The sequence below is a fragment of the Choristoneura fumiferana genome, chromosome 23 (assembly GCF_025370935.1).
Source record: "Choristoneura fumiferana chromosome 23, NRCan_CFum_1, whole genome shotgun sequence".
NCBI classification, from domain to species: Eukaryota; Metazoa; Arthropoda; class Insecta; order Lepidoptera; family Tortricidae; genus Choristoneura; species Choristoneura fumiferana.
In genome coordinates, this window is record NC_133494.1 from 5,639,895 (window position 1) to 5,650,535 (window position 10,641).

Here is a 10,641-nt window from a genome sequence, read left to right on the forward strand (position 1 = left end):
TTTCCTCATCTGTGTAACAATGACATAAAATTATTTATTACTATTACAACAACATCAATTAATATTCCTTTAAGAGTTCTAATTAACTTGCACAATCAAGTTAGCCAAACATATACACATAAAATGTTAGAACAATCAGTATTTCAACAATACAGTTTTATTCGTCACTATCAGTCAGGTTGCTCCCGCTATTACTAGTGTCGCTGTCATGTAATTCCAGTGTTTTTACGTGTATCCAAGGCCTAATTCTGTCTGCTGCTATGACGGTCTTGTAAGGTTTACCTTTTTTATTAAAACCTGGAACGTCAGCTATCCTGTACCGATCGTTACCCAAGATTTCCGTTATTTTGTACGGACCTATGAATTTAGACAATAATTTAGTACTTTGGCCGCAATTTCCAAAGTTATTCCTTGAAACTTTTACTAAATCGCCAATGCTGTATGTGGCTGCTGGAATTCTGTTTTTGTCATACCTTAGTTTCATTTTAGTTTGTTGTTTTTCTATGTTGGAGCTAACACTCTGTCTTAATTCGTGTAAGTCAGTATTTGTGTTATTAGTCACGTTCACGTCCAGTTTGTTAGCTAGGTCATTTCGCATTTTTAAACCAAACATAGCTTCTGCTGCAGTTTTCCCTGTTGAAGCATTAATTGTGTTATTAATGCCCCATTGGACTTTACCCAGGCACTTGTCCCAGTCCCGTTCATGGCTTGGAAAATTCTGAGCTGCCAATGAATTTAAAATTGTGGCGTTGAACCTTTCGGCCTGCCCGTTGGCCCTGGGACAAGCGACAGAGTTTAGTGTATGTTTAATCCCATGACTATCACAAAATGCTTTAAAGCTGGTCGAGGTAAAAGAGGAACCGCGATCTGACACTATTCTGGCTGGAATACTGAAGTCATGAAATATTTTATCCAGAGCTTTAATCGTGGATTTGGTCTTGAGGTCTCTAACTGCTTTAACAAAAACATATTTGGTGAAAGAATCGACCACAGTTAATATATAAGAGTTTCCATCTTTACTCTTAACAAATGGACCGAGGTGGTCCATGTGTATAGTATGAAATGGAACGGGTACCTTTTCGATTGGATGTAAATGACCAGATTTTTGTCTTGATGCCGAATCCTTATTGTAAGCGCATTCCAAACAAGTTGCGACGTATTTTTTTACAAATTTTCGTAACTTCGGAAACCAATATTCGCCCTGTATCTTGTCAAGAGTCTTGTTTAAACCTAAATGTCCAATGTCGTCATGATTGGCACGACACACTTGCCATCTAGCGTTTCGTGGTACAACTAGTAATGTCTTATCGCCTACTTTTCTATGCACCGTATGGTTTATAATTACATAATTTTTCCGAATATCCTTACTTTCTTGATCGTCCTCGGGTTTAAGAACTTTTACAATGCGACAAATATCGGGATCAGCCATTTGCAGAGAGAGCAGCCAATTTTCTTTCGTTATGTTATATACGCCGACAGATGTACTATCCTCGGGTTCCGCGGGTAGCTTGGTGTTCCGGCTTAAGGCATCGACGTGCGCCATTTTAACGCCTGGACGATATTCAATATCGAAAGTGTACTCACTTATTTGTAACCACCACCTTGCTATCCGCGGAATGAGATCTCTTTTTGTCAACGTAGTGCGGAGAGCAGCACAATCAGTGTAAATTTTGAAATGGATGCCTAGCAGATAAACCCTAAACTTTTTCAATGAACATACGACGGCCAGAGTCTCTAGTTCGTAGGAGTGCATATGCTTTTCTTCTGGCGTGGTCTGGCGACTAAAATAAGCTACTGGCTTTAGAACACGCGTAACAGGTTGCCACTGCATGAGAATACCTCCTACTCCCAGAGAGCTCGCATCCGTATGGAGTTCGGTCTCAAGTTTCGGATCGTAGAGCGCCAGAACTGGGTGTTTGATAAGCTTTTCCTTCAATAGATTAAATGCCTGCTCCTCTATATCGGACCATTGCCATACGGATTCTTTTCTCAACAATGATGTTAAAGGACGTGCAATTTCCCCATAGCTCTGAATAAATTTACGAAAGTAACCTGTTAGCCCCAAGAACTGCCGAACCTCATGCACGCTCCTAGGCACAGGAAATTCTTTAACAGCTAAAACTTTAGTTTTACCTGGCTGAATACCGTCAGAGGACACCTCATAACCGAGATAATTAACACGAGTGTCGAAAAAACGGCACTTGGCAAGTTTTAACGTCAATCCATATTCTCTAAATAGTAGGAGAATTTCTTCCAGGCGTTGAAACATTTCTTCAACACTCTTAGCTGGGATGAGAACGTCGTCAAGGTAAGCCAATGCGTATTCAAATCGTCTATTCCCCAAAATCTTATTCATCATCCTTTGGAAGACTGCCGGTGCATTGGCGAGCCCAAACGGCATCCTTTTAAATTCATAATGCCCGTCGGGCGTGACAAAACCAGTCAGATGTTGACTATTAGCCTCCATAGGGATCTGATAATAGCCCGACGCTAGGTCGAGAACGGTGAAGAATTTGCTACCACTCAAGTTTGATATTTGATCGTCTATTATAGGTAAAGGGAAACGGTCCTTTGTTGTCTTATTATTTAGTGCCCGAAAATCGACACAAAGCCTTTGCTCACCAGTTTTTTTCTTCACCATCAAAATGGGACTAGCGTAACTAGAATTTGACTCCCGAATTATATCATTACGCATCAACTCATCAATTGTCTCTCGTACTTGTTCACGCTCTGAGTGAGACAGGCGATACGGGCGATAAACTATTGGTTTATTATCCATCAGCTGTATCGTCATTTCTACGTCAGCCGCACGACCTATCTCACCCAGATTCGTAGCAAAGCAGTCACGGTAGTCCTGTAGAAGTGTATATAGACGGTCAATTTGGTCAGCGTCTAATCCTGGGCCTACTTGAATCTCGGACTTATCAAGTGGATCTAATGCATTAGTGTCAGTGGCTATTCTGTTAACTTGCCGGACTTGGCTTTCGGTGAAGGGGATAGATCGCGCTAAAATAGTGTTTTGATCGAACTTTATAGTATTGTGGGACAAATTAGACACAAGCACATCGCCCTTACCTTCTTCAACGTGGTACGCTCCCTGAAGTAACCGATACTCCCTCCCAGGTTCTAATGCGGTGTAACCTTCGATCAGGACATCCCCAGTATAACTGGATCCTACGTATATCGGTACAGCGCCAGTCTTTGTAACGTCTGTGGAACTGTCTACATATAATTTAAGGCTACCTTGGTCAGCATCGACGGTGTCGTTGCCAGGACTTCTATAAAATAGTAATTTCTGATGATTTTTGAGAACAGTTACAAATGGAAGCTCTGTAAAGTCCTGACCTATAATTAAAGGTGTCTGTAAATGCTCATCATCTACAACCAACGCTTCAATGGTTGAATCGATTTCGTCGACCTTAAGGTTAATTTGCGATTTGTACAGAGGTACAACGGATCCTTGGCCAAACCCCTTCACTATCGGAATGCCATCAAAATTTTTCTCCAACTTCAAAACGTCCGCTTCAGTTTTACGTAGTAAAGTGCATTCACTGCCGAAGTCGATATAACCTACGAAGTTAAGGTCATTTACTGTGACAGTCTTGTAAAATTTGTCATTGCCTCGAGTTGTCATATCAATTTTCATAGTCTTTCTTTCTTTACCACTGTCAACACGTCTCGCATTTGAACTAGATATGTTTAAAGGTTGTAACCCACAATTGTCAATGTCATGTCCTACTCTGTTACAACGTTTACATCTCACAATTACTTTTGTACATTGATAATAAGGGTGACCTTTGGTCTTACAATTATAACAAGTGATAGAACTTGAAGTCGAAGAATTGTTAGAACCGTTTCGCCCAGTTACATTAGCTCTGTCTTTTAAAATACGGTCGCGCGACTTACTGTTAGTATTGAAAACAGGTTGAAATTTCTGTGAACAGAGAAAATGAAGCAAATCTTCCGGTTCTGTACAACTAAGTGCTTGCGCTCCATTCCTAATAGACCTGTCACTGATACCATACACAATACAATCAACGGCCTTTTTGCCTTGGATTTCGCAACGAGTAAGTAAACTAAACTTATCATGGAAATACTCTCGCATACTTTCGTCGCTGCGACTCGTTCGATTTAACATTTCCTCCAAAAGACGCGCATAATTCTCCTCACTGGGGAAGGCCTTTTTTAGCTTTAATTGCCATTCGCCCAACTATTTACAACAGTAGGTAAAGCCTCAAACCATTTCTTTGCCAATCCCGTGAGTTTCTGGAGCGAGAAGTGTATAGTTTGCGTTTCGCTCCAATCGTATATGATGGCGCACTCGTTTACCTTACGCAACCAGCAGTCAATGGTTTGAGCTCCATTAGACGGATCAAACTCAGGTACTACGTTATTCATATTATTGCTACTCAAATTAGTTGACTTATTCTTTTCGCCCCTCCATGTGTGTAGTATCTTCAGGACATCTTCTGCGGTTAACCTGCTTGAAGTCTTGCGACGCTCCCGTGTCGCGTTTTCATCAGAGGAAGTCGAGGATGACGGGCTCCTTCGTTTCGTCTTCCTCTTATTCCGCTTTCGTCTAGGAGGTGTATTGGGTGGGGTGCCGCCTTCCTCCTCACTAATCGAAACGGGTGTACGTCTGAAATCATACAACAACTTGCCAGTTTATGCTCTCAATTCAACGTCATTTTAATATTTATGCATTCTTCCTTCATGGTTAATGTCTAATACCAGAACTAATTCAATACTATTAACCAAGAACTAAATTAATGGTTAAATCTGTTTAATCCTCATGAGATGCTTTGATTAAACATTATTATTATTATTATTATTCTCAAGTCATAAACTGAATCACAGCTATTGATTCAAGAAATTAAAATCTGTACTATTGTCTTCTTAAGTTCTAAAGTTACCCTATTATTACACACATATATATATTTTAAGTATACAGTGGTATTAATTATTTCACTGTACATAGTGAATTAAGTGGAATAAATAGTAACAAACTGAGATCATCATATAAAGTAGCAAAATCCTCAGGAATTCAGTTCACTCAGTAGCCAATGAAAATCATATTCACTGAATTACTGGCAAACATGCATATTCCATTACTTCATTTGTTTATGAAATAACTAGTCCTTGTACACCGATGAAGACATGCAGTCTACTCAGTAACCAGCGAATAACATATCCACCGAATTACTGGCAAACATAAACACATCTGACTTCTGCAATCCTTAACTGATGCAAATGTGCAGTCTACTCAGTAACCAGCGAATAACGTATTCACCATATTCACTGAATTACTGGCACACATAGACACATCAACTTCCACAATCCTTAACTGATGCAAACATGCAGTCTACTCAGTAACCTGCGAATAACATATTCACCGAATTACTGGCAAACATAGACACATCTGACTTCTACAATCTATAACTGATGCAAACATGCAGTCTACTCAGTAACCAGCGAATAACATATTCACTGAATTACTGGCAAACATAGACACATCTGACTTCTACCATCTTTAATTGTTGCAAACATGCAGTCCACTCAATAACCAGCAAATAACATATTCACCTTATTCACTGGATTACTGGCAAACATAGACACATCTGACTTCCATCTTTTCTAGTAATTAAATGCCTTATTTGTTTACTTATTACTATTATTATTTTTCTGTGTGTGATCAAATTTCATATGTAAGATTTGACCCACACTTACATACATACATGGCAGTTAAATAAAAGCTTGTAAAATAATCACCAACATCAGAATTTGTTAACCTTTGAAATTACCTGTTAATGTGTAGCTGTAGTAACAGGATAATTATGCACAATTAAATTATAGACTAAATTAATGAGATCATCTTTGCAAATGTACACAATTATTATCTTGTATATGAAATGTTTTCATGGATACTTTTATCATAGGTACCCAGGTAAGTTACTATAAGTATACAAAATGTTTCTTCCTCAATCGGTCATGGTTAGAAATAAAACCAAATAATATATTCAATGAAACACATCAGTATTGCTGAACAGCCTGAGCCTTTAGGTATATAAAGGTTGGTATGGGTATATCCTACAATATATAGATGTTTGTTCTCGGGTCTTGGGTGTTTAATATGTATTTAAGTATGTATCTATATCTATAAAATAATATTTATCCGTTGCTTAGTACCCATAACACAAGCTTTGCTAAGCTTACTTTGGGACTAGGTCAATTGGTGTGAATCGTCCCGTGATATTTATTTTATTTATAGATAATTAACAGATCATGTTTAATATATATATTTTTTTAATTGTGGTCAAACTTCATTGATAATACTGTAATTACGTTATCGCTGCTTATACACCGTAGACACCGCGGTCTCTTAGATAATCTAAGGCCGCGGTAGGCACAGTATTTTTAGAAAATTTTATTCGTAAAATGAGAGCCATCAAGCATCGACGCTCAGCATAGTACCTGGGTTCAGATCAGGCCTAGCGGTGGTGGTTCATTAGTAAAACGTTAATGCTAGTAAATATTACAGAATTATCGTGACTTTTAGGGAATAAAACAATATTGTTTGATATAGAAGTAAGTAAGTATCATGATCTCTAAGACATAAAATAATTCGTACCTTTTTCTTCCCTTCCGGTTCATTGCCACTTCTGAATTATTAAAACAACCTTACTCCCTTTCGTTGAATGGTTTATTATGTTCAACAATGGTGCCGCAATATACTATGATAACAATCTGATATCTGTTTTGGAATCACCGATGGCTCATTCATTACAATTTTCCTTTTTAACACCCAAACTTCTATTTTTGCATCATCCTCCTTTGACAACCAAAAACAATCCCTCCTTCTCTCTTGTTTTTTTTTTTTATCATCCGAAGCCAATTCCGGAGTTGCCTTTTAAAAAATCATAACACACCTACCTAAGTATATGACCAACGTAAACTACTGTGTAATACAGCCTTTGAGAATGGTCCCATTAGTATGTATGTACTGAGGTTTCATTGACTAAGCAATGAATATATAAACCGAAAACTCAGGTCATGGTAAGCAAGGCTGGCCTTAGCCATCTAGGCGTCCCATGGCGAGTCATGCCTTTGGCGCCCTTAATAGATACACAAGCGTCAAAATGACAAGTGGTGTTTGTTAGCGAGTACTGCCTTTCGCAACGTAACGTTTGGCAACCTGTTTCATTTCGCAACTTTTCATTTCGCAAACTCTAAAAACTGTAAATATTTCAGGATTTATTTCAGGGCCATCGTGTAGAACCTTTGTAGAACCCTTTGGGTTAGGTTAGGTTAGTTTATAAAAATCCTGAAATATTTACAGTTTCAAAATATTAAAACAGTTGGAAATGTCAAGTTGCAAATGAAACAGGTTGCCAAACGTTATTCGCCGAAACATTAGTAAACCGTTTGTTAGACATAGAATACTCATACTGACTCCTACGAGATAAGTCTATAAAAGTTAATAGGTTATTAGGCTAAGCTGAGTCTACTTTTTCTTTAGATTAATAAACTAGGTACCTACCTAATCAAAGCTGGTTAAGCTGACTAGACGCGTAATTAAGCCGACACTGGTGGTTGGCTGTGTGGGTTAATTTATTCTAAATTATAAGACTTTAATATATATGTATAGCGAATATAAAAATCATTTATCTATGTAGTTTCAATGCTCTAGTAGGAAGGTACTCTACTTACAAAGGTACTATAAATTTCACGAGAAAAATACATAGAACATAGATGTTTTACGACTCTACGTGATCTATGTGCCTGCGTCCCGTGGGAACTTACCGCGTCCCTGGAATAATACAATATCCAAGGTAATTTTTTTACATAAAAATGACCGTGATTTACCCTATCTCACCTAATAAAAGGTGCAGACGACGCCAAAGGTGGATCTTAAATTTTATCTTAGTAATTGCTAATAATGTACCTAACTTTTTACTCATAAGTATATGAGAATTATTATTACTTGAATAGTGTGTCCACTACGAACAAACAGCTACACAATTAAACCTTTTCTCTTTGTAATATTAGTTCATAACAATTTATTTGATAATTTACACTGTCTAGAAACGTATTATTTATTGCAATTGCAAATATAGCTAAAGTTGTTAAGTACATAAGTACCTAAGTCATTAGTAAATCTTTATTGTTCTTTGTTGTTTTTTGTTCTTAACATAATAGTAGAAGTAAATTATAGTCAATTCGTGCCAGCGCGTCTCCGCAAACTAATTAAACGTTGCTCTTAAGGTAAGTAATTTGAGTTAACTGGATTGTTTTCTTTGGTTGTATACATAATCACGAGGACTACAAACACTAGGTACACTTAAAATTAAGTTCCTATTTGTTTCTGAAGATACCTCCTCTCCTTAAATTTTTGTCGCGGCATAAAAAAGGCGTTTTTAAATGGGTAAGTAATTGGGAATATTTTAAAATGTGATCACGCTTTTGGCACGGTTCACTACGAGTATTGAATAATTATGTTGAAATGTTGCTTGAGGCTTAATTTTAAAACACCTTGTATATTTTACCACGAGCTTTGCGGTGAAGGAAAACATCGTGAGGAAACCTGCACTAACCTGCGAAGCAATTCAATGGTGCGTGTGAAGTTCCCAATCCGCACTGGGCCCGCGTGGGAACTATGGCCCAAGCCCTCTTGTTCTGAGAGGAGGCCTGTGCCCAGCAGTGGGACGTATATAGGCTGGGATGATGATGATGTATATTTTATGTAGAAGAATACTTCTGGCTGAGTGATGCCGATAAACAAAAAGAGTAGAGTGCAACCAAAGTCTATTCCAGACTGTCTTATTCTGACGGTAAAAGCCGTTTGCCATTGCATTGAAATGCTATTAATTTTCTGAGGTGCCGGGATTTTGGCATAAGGAAACTCATAAGACTAGACTAAAACGAAGAATAAACCTTTGAATACCCCCTAGATGCAGATACAAGATGCAATTCACAGTCAACGCATGTAATTTCTGTAGGTACAGTCGAGGTAACTGAATCAGTTTTTCATAACTAATTTCGACATGATATTAGTAGCACAAAGGTCATTCCGTTTCTTTGATTGTACGAAAATGTATCGGTGACCGTTTGCCAGCACGGCCCGCCCGCCCCGCGCATCGCTCTATCCCCATATCTTGCTCACGTCTACACACACGTGCCACGTTTTGTACTTAATAGAGCAAGCAGATTGAGCCATTTTACCTTGATTTTCTCACAATACATTTAAAGTAGAATAAGGGCTTTAGATAAGAATATAATTGCCGGTGCCTGCTCCGTTCAGAAAATTGAAAAATAAAGCCACAAAGTAGAGGTACTTATGGAAATTTAATCTAAATGTCCTTGGAGAGAAAAAATACGACCAATTAAATTGCTTCAGGCAGTATTGATGTTTTACAGTACCTACCTAAAGAGAAAATGTGAAGTGTGTAGCTTAACAAATAGACCCGTAGGACTACGTTTTGAGGCTTCAAAAATATTAAAGTTGTTTATTTTTCGCATATAGCTTCCGGAGCATTTGCCCAACCTAATACAAAAAATTGTGTCATTTTGGGTGCCTGCATAAGTAGAAATTTAGGTATTAGTGTTTTCCATTAGTATTGGACGAAAAAAAAATTAAAGACGAAAATTTTACTTTCTTATTAATATCTGAGCAGTAACTGATGTACATAGGCATTTTGTGTCATATCCATCCACGGGAATCCTGATTTTTAACCAGTACCTAACATTTCGCCCAACTAACTCTAAAAGAATATTACAGTTTGTTAAAAAGATGTCAGACGTTTTAAAATACTGATATCTGTTATCCAAAATATTTTGTGTCAAATTCATCCACGATATTTATAGATATTTTTTTTTTTAATACAATACCCTGTAAAACCCACAAAAGAAAATTCAAGTTGTTAGAGTTTACGTGTTTTGATTATTAACGGTGTAAAAAAACACTATTCATAATTTGTGTCATTTTCATCCACGGATTCTCATTATTTGAAAAAAAAACTACCACGAAACGTACTTCGCGCGAATGGCGAGCGCGGGAAGAGTACATCGGGTGCTTGGGCGCCGGCTGGCAGCGTTCGTTTGTTTATATTACCCGCGGCTTCGCACGCGTAATCTGACAGTTTAATTGATTTCGAGATTTTACTGAATTCTCATGGGTAATCCCAAAATTACATCATAGTTATCATTGACTTTGTATTAAAAACAGCTGTGCAAAATTTTATGAATTTAAGTCTAGCGCTTGTCATTTCGAGATTTTATGCCTATCCCATGGCAATTTTTTACGAGATACCTACCTAATAAGTTTTAGTTTTTTTTTGCTGATTACTTTTGGTTGACTGTAATTTCATTGTATCTAAACAACACTTCCGTACCAAATTTCAAATCGATGTCATTAATCACTGAGGCGTTCCCTTCTGAGGAGACGCTCCTGGCTGCTTTACCAAGATGTTACTACCAGATACCGGTGTGAAGTAAGCGGCCAAAAGTTAGCAGCCGATTATAACCCAACCCAATTAAGAAGTTTGAGGTTTTATTTGCATTTGTGAGGTCTGACAAAAACACACACACACTAGTTGATATATGATACAAACTAGTTTATATTTAGTAGTTAGTATGACACAAACT